We start from the raw sequence: 15,041 nt of genomic DNA on the forward strand, positions 1-15,041 counted from the left end.
ATATATATAAGTAAGTATAAGTAACTAACCATCTTTCAAAATTTCTAATTCAAATAGAAAAGATTAGAACAGAATAGAAAAAATATATAATTTAATAGAATAAAATAGAGAGAATATGCAACCATCTTCTGAAATTCGAATTTGAATAGAATACATTTGAATTTCGAATAGTATGAATTCAAAGTTTTAAATTAATTAATTTTAAATTTGGATAAAAAAGATTATAATAAAATAGAAAATAGACTTGAAAAACGATAGAACAGAACAGAATAGAATATATTATATTTTATTCTGTTCTGCTCTATTGTTTTTCTAGTCTATTCTTTTATATTCTACTAAAATCTTTTCTATTAAAATCAAAATCATTATATACTAAATTCGCATTTTGGAAGATGGTTTTATATATATATATATATATATATATATATATATATATATATATATATATATATTTCCGACATTCGAATTTCGAATTTGAATAGACTAGAACAATAGAACAGAATAGAATATAGATACTATCTATTTCATTTTTAATTCTTTTGCAGATTACCATTTGTTTTAATAAGATCTCCTGCAGACTATTAGCATCTACTTCATTTTTTGCAGATCTCCTGCAGACTATTAGTATCTATTTAGTTTTTTCCACCAGATCTACTGCAGACTATTAGCATCTATTTCATTTTTTTGCAGATCTCCTGAAGACTATTAGTATCTATTTTGTTTTCTCACCAAATCTCCTGCAGACTATTAGCATCTATTTCTTTTTTAGCAGATCTCTTGTAGACTATCAACAGCCATTTCACTTCTTTTTTTGCAGATCTCCTGTAGACTGTTAGAATCAATTTCATTTTTCTATTTATTTCCATCAGATCTCCTGCAGTATATTAACATCTATTTCATTTTTTGCAGATCTCCTGCAGTATATTAACATATATTTCATTCTTTTGTAGATCTCCTGCAGACTATTAGCATCTATTTCATTTTTCTTTTTTTGCATTAGAACAGCCATTTCCTTTAGTTCAGCAGATCTCCTGCAGACTATTATCATCTATTTCATTTTTTTTTGCAGATTACTATTTATTTCCATCAGATCTCTTGCAGACTATTAGCATTTATATAATTTGTTTGCAGATCTCCTGCAGACTATTACTATCTATTTAATTTTCTCATCAGATCTGCAGACTATAAGCATCTATTTATTTTTTTGCTGGTCTCCTGCAGACTATTAGCAGCCATTTCCCTGTGTATAGAGATATAAGCGGTGATGTCTTTCTTGTTGTCTCTTCCTCATACCGTTTCTCCATTCATAAATGAAATAGATGCTAATAGTCTGCAGGAGAGCTGCTGAAATAAAGGAAATGGCTGTTCTAATGCAAAATAAGAAAATAAAAATGAAATAGATGTTAATAGTCTGCAGGTGATCTGCAAAAAAATGAAAGAGATGTTAATATACTGCAGGAGATCTGATGGAAATAAATAGTAATCTGCAAAAAAAATGAAATTGATTCTAACAGTCTGCAGGAGATCTGCAAAAAAAAAGGAGTAAAATGGTTGTTAATAGTCTACAGGAGATCTGCTTAAAAAAAAGAAATAGATGCTAATAGTCTGCAGGAGATCTGGTGAGAAAACAAAATAGATACTAATAGGCTGCAGGAGATCTGCAAAAAAAATGAAATAGATAGTATCTATATTCTATTCTGTTCTATTGTTTTTCTAGTCTATTCTTTATTTCCATTCTAATCTTTTCTCTTCAAATTCGAATTCATTCTATATGAAATTCGAATGTCAACATTTTATATATATAAATATATATATATATATAAAACCATCTTCCGAAATTCACATTTAGTATATAATGATTTCGACTTTAATAGAAAAGATTTTAATAGAATATAAAAGAATAGACTAGAAAAACAATAGAACAGAACAGAATAAAATATAATATATTCTATTTTGTCCATTCTATAGTTTTTCTAGTCTATTTTCTATTTTATTATAATCTTTTCTATCCAAATTTTAAATTAATTAATTAAAAAATTTGAATTCATACTATTCGAAATTCAAATTTATTCTATTTGAAATTTGAATTTCAGAAGACGGTTGTATATTCTTTCTATTTTATTTTATTAAATTATATTTTTTTCTAATCTTTTCTATTTGAATTAGAAATTTTGGAAGATGGTTACTTATATACATCTGTCACATCACCTTATCATACTTGCAGTGCACCAGTGCAAAAAAACACACACATCTTATTTAATTTATATTTATCGCATCAATGAAGTTGTCAGCATGCCTGATTAAAGAAGTCACGGATGTTGATCGCAAGGCAAGTACAGTACATATGCTGTATGTCATTGTCCACTTGCCACGTTACCTGCCACAAGTTGTGTATTGTACACTTGCCACCTCACCTGCCACAAGTTGTGTATTGTCCACTTGCCATGACACCTGCCACGAGTGGGCCACTTATAGCTAGAAACCCCAAATTAGGTATGCAAATACAGTAGACCTAGCAATATAACATCTCAAAATTTGGGGTTTCTAGCACCAAGTGACCCTGAGATACATGGCCCCAAATTCGGGTCGCAAAATGTAATTCTCTGCTGCAGAAAAGTGCTTGACATTTTGCAACCCGAATTTGGGGCCCCGCAACTCAGGGTCACTTGGAGCTAGAAAGTCCAAATTTGCAGATGTTGTAGTGCTAGAGTCTCTAGCTACAAGTGGCCCCGAGATACGTGGCTCCAAATTTGGGTCGCAAAATGTCATTTTTCGAATTTGATTCGAATTTCATCTGAATTCGGTTGAATTTGTTAGCATTGTAATTCGGTAATTCGGATGCATCCGAATGTCCAAATAATGAAAATTCGTCCGAATTTCGATTCAGAACAAAACAAAATGCACATGTCTATCCTCAAATTGGATTGCCAGAATGGTATGCATTCTATTTCCCAAATGAACCCTGGTGTCAAGTCTTCACTATCCCATCACCAAAAGCCTAAAGACACCGCTCAGGGCATCGCAGATTGGATCCCATCTCTCTTTTTTTTTTCTCTCTCTCTCTGTTTCTTCAACTTAGGATCCAGAACTATAACCGTAAACCTGAAGGACCGCTTACTGCACATTTACGTCGGCAAAATGGCACAGCTGGGTACATCAACGTACAGGTGCGTTGCTCTTTAAGTGCCCAGCCGTAGATCGCGCGCACGCCGCCGGCGGTGCGCTCGCGACCCGGTCCTGAGCTCCGTGACCGTGGCCACGGGACCCGTAGACCCAATTGCCGCTGGTGTCCCACGATCAGGTCACAGAGCTGAACAACGAGGATAGGTCTGTGTAAACAAACCTCTCCCCGTGCTTCCTAGTGTGGCTGTCACTGATCGTCTGTTCCCTGTTATAAGGAGAGACGATCAGTGACAATCACAATCACAATCACAATCACATGCCAAGCCACCAACCCCTCCCCGCCCCTAGTGGTTAACTCCTTCACTGCCAGTGTCATTTACACAGGAAGCAGTGCATTTAAATAGCACTGATTGCTGTATAAATGACAATGGTCCCAAAAATGTGTCAAAAATGTCCGATGTGTCCACCATAATGTAGCAGTCACAATAAAAATTGCTGATCGCCGCCATTACTAGTAAAAAAAATTATTAATAAAAATGCTATAAAACTATCCCCTATTTTGTAAACGCTATAACTTTTGCGCAAACCAATCAATAATCGCTAATTGCGATTTTTTTTTTTACTAAAAATATGTAGAAGAATAATCAGCCTAAACTGAGGAAAAAAAATGTATATATTTTTTGGGGATATTTATTATAGCAAAAAGTAAAAAAATATTGAATTGGTTTCAAAATGGTCGCTCTATTTTTGTTTATAGCGCAAAAAATAAAAACCACAGAGGTGATCAAATACCACCAAAAGAAATCTCTATTTATGGGAAAAAAAAGGACGTCAATTTTGTTTGGGAACCACGTTGCACGACCGCGCAATTGTCAGTTAAAACGATGCAGTGCTGGATCGCAAAAAGGGGCCTGGTCCTTTGGCTGCAAATTGGTCCGGAGTTTAAGTGGTTAAACAAACTTTATATTAGCATATAATTTTATTAAGAGAATGTGATTGTCTGTAGTGGGGGGGTACAGGGGGGGGACAGGGATGTGGCCCTGCCTCTAAACCAGAAAGAGTGGCACTATAAGGCAATATAACCTTTCATGGCATAACTCTACATCTGCAATTTAATTTGCTGCTTACTTAAATCTCTACATTTTTAGCGCACCTATCATGGCACTCATGTCATAGAATATGCAGAGCCATGTCATTTCTAGACAAGGCTTTAGACCACCCCCCTTCCCTCTAGCAACTCTGGGAACAGCTGCTTACTCAAACTAGGGTGCACTTCGTCTTATGCCGCATACACATGTATCAGACTATCTGGCGGACTTAGTCTGGCGGACTTTCCACCGGACTTTCCGAACGAGCTACCTGCCCACACACGGTACTTTTGCGGCAGACTAGGTACGGCGGACTAAGTCCGCCGGACTATCCGCCGTACTTTTGAAATGAACGGACTCGCTCCCCCACACGCAGAGGAAAGTCTGCTCATTTTGAGCGCGTCTCCAGGTACCCGGGATCACAAACCCAATGTCCCCGGAATCGAGGAGGGAAGAAATTGAGGGATTTTTAACCCAATTTGGCCCACAGGCAATTACTGAACAACAGACTGAGGAGCTGGAGAGTCCCCTTTCCACAAAGTCCTGAAAATTATACTCTAACCCTATCGCGCGTGTATAGGTAAATGGCCACCTGTCGGACGCCTTCACCATAGGCAACAGCACTCACCAGGGCTGTCTCTTATCCCCCTGATTTATGTCCTTACCTTGGAACCCTTTTTAAATAAACTGAGATCAAACATCAATATCAAAGGAATCCAGATAGGGGACAGGGAATTCAAGGTGGCCGTCTATGCAGACGACATCTTGCTATCTCTCAGGTCACCTTTCATTACCCTGCCAAACTTATTGAAAGATATAGAACACTTTGGGGCCCTGTCAAATTTTAAAGTCAACTATACGAAATTACATGCATTGAATGTTTCACTCTCCACACAGGACACAGACTGTTGCCAGAGCTCTTTCCCATTCCAATGGAAGAAAGATGCAATCACATAGCTAGAGGTATCCAGATCACCAGTAAACTGTCAGATTTATACAAATTAAATTTTCATGTAATTTTGAACAAAACAAAATCAGATCTAAAGGCAGGCTTAAATGTCTCCTGGTTTGGCCGCTCAGCCTTGCTTAAAATGACTATTCTCCTACGCTTGCTTTACTTGATGCAGACCATCCCAATACATCTCCCGACAGACTTTTTCACGACAGACAGATAAGTCTGTTCAACATTCATTTGGAAGAATTCTCCTCCACGTATCAAATATACTCAACTGACCCACACCAAGACCAGGGGAGCAATAGGATTGCCCAATCTTTACAAATATTACTTGGCCTGCCATCTCACCAGGATCGTTGACTGGAATATCCACTATGATGAAAAGTTATGGATATATATAGAAAATTCTTTTACACAATTTACAGTTCAAGATCTGCCCTGGCTCTTGCCTAGACACTGGCCAACAGAATCATTGACACATCCACTTTTTCACCCATCCCTGATAGCTTTCACACGGGCAACTAAATCTACACTCCTATCCTCGGTTCCGGGGCCCTTAACCACGTTAAAAGGAAACCCAGATTTTCCACCAGGACATGAGGGCACAACTTTTTTTTTGAAAAGTGACCCCTGCTCTTATGACAACCTGGTTGATGTTTCTTTAACCAAATCTTTCCCCTTTTGGTCGTACAGACATATACACAACTTCCTGTCTAAAAAAGCATCACACCCAACGTGGACAAGACAGCTCATACCATTTGAATCTCTTTCTACAAGAAACTCACCACAAAGACATTTAATATCCCTCATTTACACAATGTTATTGGAAGAGCCTAACATCAACAGAGATCCTGCATGCACCACATGGGATAGGGAACTTCAGATTTCCTTATTCGATGAGGAGTGGGAAACTATACATGAATACGCACACAAAGGTTCCATGAACGTAGCTATCCAGGAAAATTGCTATAAAATTGAAACGCGGTGGTACAGAACTCCCTCCCTACTCCACAAATTCTCTCCATCCATACCTAACACATGCTGGAGATGCGGTAAAGCAGAGGGCACCATGCTCCACATTTGGTGGGACTGTGAATCCATTCAGCCGTTTTGGAAGAAGGTGCATGACATCATCACACAGGTCACTACATATACCTTAAATTACACTCCAGCGCAATATTTGTTGCATCACACCACATTGTCTAAAAGTGCTTACTACAAATCCCTAGCCATGCACATGGTAAATGCAGCAAGGCTGTGTGTCCCGACACACTGGCGATCGAATACCCCACCAACAATTAGAGAATGGTTCACCAAACTTTCCAAAATAGAACAGATGGAAGAACTGATACACATCTCCCAAGAACGGATAGAAAAATTCACGTGAACATGGGCATGTTGGACCCATTTTAAAACGACTGATTATTTCCAAACCACCAACTCCTAAACAAGACGCCGATACATATACATATGCTTTATGATAATTTGGGGGGGGGGCAGGGACAACGGGTCTCATTACCTTTACCTGTTAACCCATACCCTGCGGATTCCCCTCTTCATTTTCCCTCCTCCCCCCTTCTTCCCCCCCCTCCCTGTTGTGATCTTTCCTTCCCTCCTCCCTCCCCCTTTTTATTTTATTTTTTATTTATTTATTTATTTATCCTCCCCTCTTTCCCTCTCTTGTGCTCATCCTTTCTTTCACTCTCCCTTCAGTCTTTTTTAATATCTTCTTTCTTACTTTTTCCCATGTTTTCGAACTCGGGCTCCTGCTATCATCAATGTACCAGACGAAGCAGGGTAGCTGAATAATTAGACAGAACAATGGTTAAATGCGTTACCAATGTGCCAAATGGAGTTTAGGCTCATATGATTGCTGTTCATCCTGTCTCTATCTCTGGTACATGAGATTACCTGAAGGACTTTTGTTATTCACAACATTTTTGTTTCTATGTATGATTTACACAATGTTTAAATTGTAAACATTTACCTGTGCTTGATTTCAATAAAATGTATGGAAAAAAAGATTGAATGGGTAAAAGGACCAGCACAAAACTTTTGTTTTACCCTACAATAAGCCAGGGTAAAATTTGCCTGTCTCGCTGATTTGGGGGTCATCCTACACTGCCCAAGTGGGAGGTGTGCTATACTCAGTTTTGAGTTCACTGACATTTTAATAAGTATAAAGTATGTAATACATGATGAAATACTTTTATAGTTTAACTTTGAAAGTTCTAAATCATTGATTTAATTCTGTCAGGCTGGAATTTAATTATACAAAAGAAAAAAAAAAACAGAAGCTCTGAATTAAAGTATAATTACGTTGCTCGTCTTGGCTCAGAGACAAGGTTCCTCTATTGCTTAATATTCGTGTTACATGTTCCCGTATTCTGTAACATGGCCATTTTTATGGATAGACATTGTAATCCTCTTTACTGGCTTAGGTTAATTTCAATAAAATATTAAATCCATTTTCTAATCTAAATGAGTTCATTAGGGAAGACATGGCAAGGAGAGATCCGCAATCCCTATAGGATTCAGCTTCATTACATCTATTTGTGCTTTTCCAGGGTGGTACATTTTTATATGGTTTTATCTTTTCTGCTCCAGAAGCATCCATCCTAATTCTGAGCCTCCTCTGTATGCATGACATGCCCATGTTTAGCAGTCTGCAGTCAGTGTGATCCCCCAGGTAGGTTTAAGTTATGACTGCAGAAGTAAACTTGCCATCAGCAGCATTAATCATGCGCCGTTAAATAAAGAAAATGAAGATTAGTGTCTAGACAAGAAAGAAAGGCTTTGATGCTAGTTATTAACTTGCAGACAGTAGATCGGCATAGTGCAAGTTAGAAGTTACCTGTCTGTCAGTAAGTAAAAGAATCAGCATCACCTGTACTGAAAAACAGGAATTAAAGGCAACCTGAATCGTTATCTGGCTATTGTGCTGTTCCTCTACTTTCAGCACTTTGAATCACTAAAGGGCCTTTGTCCTTACTCTGTTTTTTCTGATCTGCATACTTGTTGTAGGACAGTGATTTATAAAGTGTTGAATTCAGTGGGTTAGCATAATAACCAGGCAACTAGCAATTTCAGAAGGAGGTTAAAAATGTCAGCCTATATCTCTCTAAGGAAAGTGTTACTTAACCGGTTCCCGACCAGCGCACGCCGATGTACGTCGGCAGAATGGCACGGGCAGGCAAATGGACGTCCCTTTAAATTTGCCGCCCTGCCATCGCGAGCGTGCCGGCGGCAGCACGCGAGCGTGCTGGACGGGACCCCCATGAGTCCGGTCGTGGGTCCCACGGACTCGATTGCCGCGGGCATACCTGCGTCTCACGGGGTGGCTGAACAGAGAGATGCCGTTGTAAACAGCATCTCCCCATTCTGCCTAGCAACTAGTGACGCTGAGCTCTGCTCCATGTGATTGGAGCAGAGATCAGTGTTCACTAAATTAAAGCCCAGCCCCCAACAGTTAGTAACACACCCCTAGGAACACTTAACCCCTACACTGCCACCCACTGGTTAACCCCTTCACTGCCAGTGTCATTTACACAGGAATCAATGCATTTATATAGCAGTGATTGCTGTATAAATGACAATGGTCCCAAAAATGTGTCAAAAATGTCCGATGTGTCCGCCATAATGTCGCAGTCACAATAAAAATCACTGATCGCCGCCATTACTAGTAAAAAAAAAATTATTAATAAAAATGCCATAAAACTATCCACTATTTTGTAAACGCTATAACTTTTGCGCAAACCAATCAATCGCTTATTGCGATTTTTTTTTTTTTCCCAAAAATATGTAGAATACGTATCGGCCTAACTGAGGGAAATTTTTTTAATATATATTTATGGGGGATATTTATTATAACAAAAAGTTAAAAATAATGCATTTTTTTTCAAAATTGTTGCTCTATTTTTGTTTATAGCGCAAAAAATTAAAACCGCAGGGGTGATCAAATAGCACCAAAAGAAAGATCTATTTGTGGGGAAAAAAAAGGTAAATTTTGTTTGGGAGCCACGTCGCATGGCCGCGCAATTGTCAGTTAAAGCGACGCAGTGCCGAATCACAAAAAGTGGTCTGGTCTTTGGCCAGCAAAATGGTCCGGGGCTGAAGTGGTTAAATGACCATCTCCAAGTAAATATGCCTCCTTAAATCTCATACTCCCCGCCATTCTATTCAAATGTTCCATTACAAAGTTGCTCTGTACTGTACTCCTGTGCTGATTATCATATATCATATCTGATCAGATGGAAGAACCACAGATCCACAGAATGGATGAAACAGATGCAGAGACATTCTTGTACTGCCCTCAGGTACAGATTCCTTTCAAGTAAGGAAAACAGTAGGGATTGATATAACAGGACTAAGAGGTAACAAACCTCTGGACTTTTAAAGGTGTCAAATATAGAGGTCGTCCAGACGAAACTACACACCCCCATATGTGAAACGTGCTGACGTCAGTTCCGGGCGGACGCAACAGCATTCCGTCATCCCCCATTTGGTACTAGTGAGCCGGCAAACTGAAGTGAGACCCACAATCGTTTGATCACGGTGATAAGTGAGGAGGAGAGAGACAGATGTGCACGTCTATGGACTCTATCTGTTTAACAGACGATAAGTCTTTATATGCAACGGCCGCTCCGGTCCCACAGTATAGTGCTCCATTCAGCTAATAGGAGTGAAGCATGGAGACTTCATGGACTTCAGGAATCTGAATATATGAGCAAGTGTGTGCTATGATCGCAGCCCTAGTCATTGCCTACACTCAGTCTGGAGTGGTAACATTGAAGCGCTTTCAACATTGAAGTCTATTAGAACACTGGCTAAATGTCATTTACAGCTGTCCTGCAATCACTACTGCAGTAAGGATGTATTTTGCAATAGGATACTCTGAATTCTCTGAAGCCTAGAATCACTTTATGTACTAGAGTGATATATACGTACTTATGGACTGTGCTGCAATTTAGGTTTGACTAGCTGTTCAGTAGCTATCTGCTTGGTGTGGGAGCTGGACTTCATTATCATTTTTGTTGCAACACTGTGTAGCTTACATATAAAGCTATACACTACATTCATCACCCCATCCATCCTCCACTCCTCTTCCCTTCACTGGCTCGAGCCTCTAGGGGGGATTGGTGTCAGTTATTGTGTCACACTCAGCAATTAGCTGAATAATTCATATGTGTGAACGTCAAAACTAACATCAATTTTCCGTTTGCGTCCGGACGCAGTTTGTTGTTGTTTGTTTTTATGTTTGTCTTGTTCCCCCTTGTTTGTGATTGCTGTAGACCAGGTTATTATCTGGTCTAGTTTGCAATTTTCATACCAGAATCAGTCAAATAGTGTTTTTTATCCTACACCCACATGTTTTGTATATATCAATAAAATTATTTATTTTGGAGTAATATAAAGTGTGTGCACTGCTTTTCAAAGAGCCACATATTTTCCTGTTCCCATCTGTTTGGGATACTTTTTATACATATCTTTTAGGGGTTGGATTGCAATCACATTACTTTTGATTTATACTATTTACGTGATTAACAAGCCTCCTTGCTGCTACTCTTTGTCTAACTGTCAAATATAGAGGTCTAACCACCAAGGGTAAAAAATATAAGAACTTTATTACAATATAGTAAAAACATGAGAAAAAAGTCTCATGTTTTTACTATCTTGTAATAAAGTTCTTATATTTTTTTTTACCCTTGGTGGCTAGACCTCTATATTTGACACCTTTAAAAGTCCAGAGGTCTGTTACCTCTAATGCCACGTACAAACGATCGGATTATCCAGCGAACTTAGTCTGGCGGACGAACCGCCGTAAAGTCCGCAGGACTTTCCGAACAAGTGAACCTGTCCACACACGTGACTTTTCCGGCGGACTAAGTCGCCGTACTTTTGAAATGAATGGACTTGCCCACACACATGGAGGAAAGTCCGTTCACTTTGAGTGCGGCTCCAGGCAGCCGGGACCAGCGAAGGAAGCGTTGCTGGCCCCGTCACCTGGTATGGAGTTAAAGGGGAAGCCCTACACCAAAAAAATGGCATGGGGGTCCCCCCTAGGTCCATATCAGACCCTTATCCAAGCACCAGAGGATGCTGGGACTGTGACATCATAATGGGCGGGGACATCATCCGGCGATGTCCCTATATAAGTCGCCGCGCGCTGCGTGCCTGTCATTGTGCCCAGAGACAGCGACGAGGCAACAGATCAAGAAGAGAAGAGAAGAACAGAAGAACAGAAGGCCAGAAGACAGCGGCGACAGAAGACCGGGCCACCGCTTGTAAAAGAGCTAGAAGAAGGCACAGAGGCCTGGCAAGAAGAACCAAAGAGGGGGGGACAAGACCCCCGAAGTTGGAAGAAGAGGGCAGCGGCGATGAAGAAGAAAGCCGGGCTCCTCTGCTAGTAGAAGAGCTAGCAAAAGAGCAGAAGATAGCGGAGGAGTCCGGCGAGAAGACCCCTGAAGATGGAAGAAGATCCCCGAGCTGTGCAATAAACTATTTTAACCCTTGTGTGTTGTGTTTTTTTTATTTTTTTTTCACAGGGGAATGGGTAGGGGTACATTGTACCCCATACTCATTTACATAGGGTGGGGGGGCCGGGATCTGGGGGCCCCCTTATTAAAGGGGGCTCATGGATTCCGATAAGCCCCCCGCCCGCAGACCCCGACAATCAATGGCCAGGGTTGTCGGGAAGAGGCCCTGGTACGGCTCAGGAGGGGGGGTGCTCGCTTGTCCCCACCCCCTTTCCTGACCGGCAGGATTGCGGGCTCGGATAAGGGTCTGATATGGACCTGGGGGCGCCCCCACGCCGTTTTTTTGGGGTAGGGCTTCCCTTTTAACTCCATACCAGGTGACGGGTGCAGTGACGCTTCCTTCGCTGGTCCCGGCTACCTGGAGCCGCGCTCAAAATGAACAACTTTTCTCCATGCGGGAAAAGTCCGTACATTTCAAAAGTACGGCGGACTTGCACATACATGGCCATATTGTCCGGCGGACATATTTTGGTGCAAAACTACTTTCTTAGTCCTGCAGGACTTTTGGGTAAAAAAGCCGGACCCCACACATGGGCGGATTGTCTGGCAGACTTGAGTCCGCCTGACTTTTCCACCTGATTGTTTGATTGTGTGTACGTGGCATTAGTCCTGTTTTTTCAAATCCTTTATGTTTGGGATGTGGTATCTTATAGTTTGATCTCTTCATCTTGTTTTGCATTGAAGTAGGGATTGATAGTCAATTCTCTCTCCAAGTTGATGATGATCAATTCTCTTTCCAAATCTGACTAGCAGTCAGATCTAGCAGTGCCCTATATGGTCTCACACTGTGAATATACAACTATGAAGAGGAAGTGCATAGTTATTTATTAGGAGAATTCCTATATATTTTATTGTACTGCTTAGGCAAAATCAACTTGCCTAGATGTTTTTAGAGGCTAGTTGCCACGTTGCGGTACTTGGCGACAGGGAGAAGCCTGCAGGACCTCAAGTTCACGACAGGCATCTCCCCCAGGCTCTAGGGATCATTATTCCAGAGACCTGTTCTGCCATTATTCAGGTCCTGCAGAAAAACTATATTAAGGTACATTTTCTCCTTTAACATCACATTCTATGTATGTAATGTTTTCTAATGTATTGCATTTCTTTCATCATTCCCCAATTACCATGATTGGAATATACTGTAATATGCTGTGCCCCTTTGTCCTCATGCATACTGGAAGCTTTTAAAATTCCATTTTTGTCCTTCATGCATATTTGCCTTCACTTACCTCCCCAGTATGCTCTCCTGGGCCCATATACACATATAGTCACTTAGCAATGTATTGTGTCAGCTCCATAGTAGTGCTTTACGCTAAACACCCCCCAAAATGTGTACAAATGTTATGTGTGTCCTTAAATTCATGCAGAGTGCCAGAGGCTTTTTTTTTGTTGGCCAAAACTAATTTGGAACCCCCCTCCCCCCAACCGCTAAGTCAGCTGATAGCAATCCTCTATCTACTGACTTTGCCAACCCATACACACTATACCTACCTCTTTTGTGGTCAGATTTATGGATGAATTCACCAAAGCATGTAGTGCAAGGGCCTGCCTGAATACTTTCAAATGGTACTGTTTAAATGTTGTTTCTCCTATTATTATCTTGATAGGTAATAGCAGAATGTAAAAATGTGCTTCCATTTGTTCAGTGGGATTTTTTTTTTTTTTTTACTATGACACTTCTTACCTGTCCAGTGGGCTGCCAGTAGTGTAAGTAAGGATGGGCTGGCCAAATTTCACACACATTATTTATGCATTCAGCTCTCAAAGAAGAGGAGAGGGTCACCGGTCCAAAACATCTCTCCCCTAAATCTTTGCAATGGGCCATCAGATGGGGTGATAAATCTGATAAGTGGACCTTACAATAAAATATATATAAATAAATAAATATATATAAAAATACTAATTTCAAAATTTTTTATACTTATGCTGGCCAAAAATGTTTGTGTCTAATCTGCTTGCAATGTTGATGTGCAAAATGACAATTTTTTTTCTTGTTTGACTCCACAGTTTCCTTCAACACCACAGGAATGGCAGACTGTGGCCTCCCACTTTGCCGCCCGTTGGGAATTTCCCAATTCTGGAGGTGCAATCGATGGGAAACACATCCACATCGTCCAACCCCCCAATTCGGGGTCCTACTATTATAATTACAAGGGGTATAAAAGTATAGTGATGTTGGCGGTGGTGTCAGCTACCTATGAGTTCCTGTATGTAGATGTGGGGAAAAATGGCTGGATGTCGGATGGTGGAGTGATCACCCAGACAGAGTTCTACTGGCCTCTCCAGAGTGGCAGTTTGGGCTTGCCACCTTCAGAGGAGAATGTGGAAGGACTCCCCTTCGTCTTCGTCACTGATTGAGCATTTACGCTGGGGGGACATCTTATGCGGCCATTCCTGATGAGGACCGTCACCCCGGACAAGAGTGTTTTTAATTATTGGGTGGCCAGAGCCAGAAGAGTAGTGGAGAACACTTTCGGCATAATAGCAAGCCAGTTCCAGTCATGAAAGTCATGAAAATGGCGTGATGGGTCAAATTAAAAAGCACTGTGGGTGTTATTTACTAAAGGCAAATCCACTATGCACTACAAGTGCACTGCAAAATTTCACTTGAAACTGCACTTGGAGTGCAAAGGGAATTTACCTTTAGTAAATAACACCCATTGTCACAGAAAACACCAACTTTACTACAAAAAATACTTTTGAGCATTGAAAGAAGAAGCCACACATTGTTGATGATAAGAATTTTTTTGGTTTAAAGCACATTCACATGTGCGTTTATAAAAGGGTTTTTACAACAAACCAGCATTATTGGTGTATATAACATTATTTTTGGTAACATTAATATAACTAGCCATTTTTTATAAAACAGGCATGTTTCAAAGCATAACAAACAGAACTCAGGAACCTGCAAAGTTCAACTTTGAAAAGTGAAGGCAATATCAGACATGAGTATGTCCAAACTGTGTTGACATTGCCTTCATCAGATGGGGTGTCAGCCCTGTAAAAGCAAATTTTGGAAGATGCACACAACTGTGATTCGAACTGGACATTTTCCTCCTGATCCCATACCTAATGTCAACATGTGCTGTCTCCCATCATGGGGGATCAATGTATTTGTTTTGGGTGTGCAACCCCTTCATCTCAGCCACTTTAGTAGTGAGGAAGGGGTTGCACCCACAAAACGTGTACATTCATCCCCTATGGTGGGAGATAGCACATGTTGACACACTGTGTGCATCTTCCAAATTTGGCTTTTTAAAAAATATAAAACTGGTTTTAAACACAAATCAATGCTAGCTACAGTAGGTGCTGCCGATATTGTGTTTCCAGCAAGATGGG

Source organism: Lithobates pipiens, unplaced genomic scaffold, assembly GCF_037356315.1.
Source record: "Lithobates pipiens isolate NorthernLeopardFrog02 unplaced genomic scaffold, aLitPip1_a1.2 Scaffold_16, whole genome shotgun sequence".
NCBI lineage: Eukaryota > Metazoa > Chordata > Amphibia > Anura > Ranidae > Lithobates > Lithobates pipiens.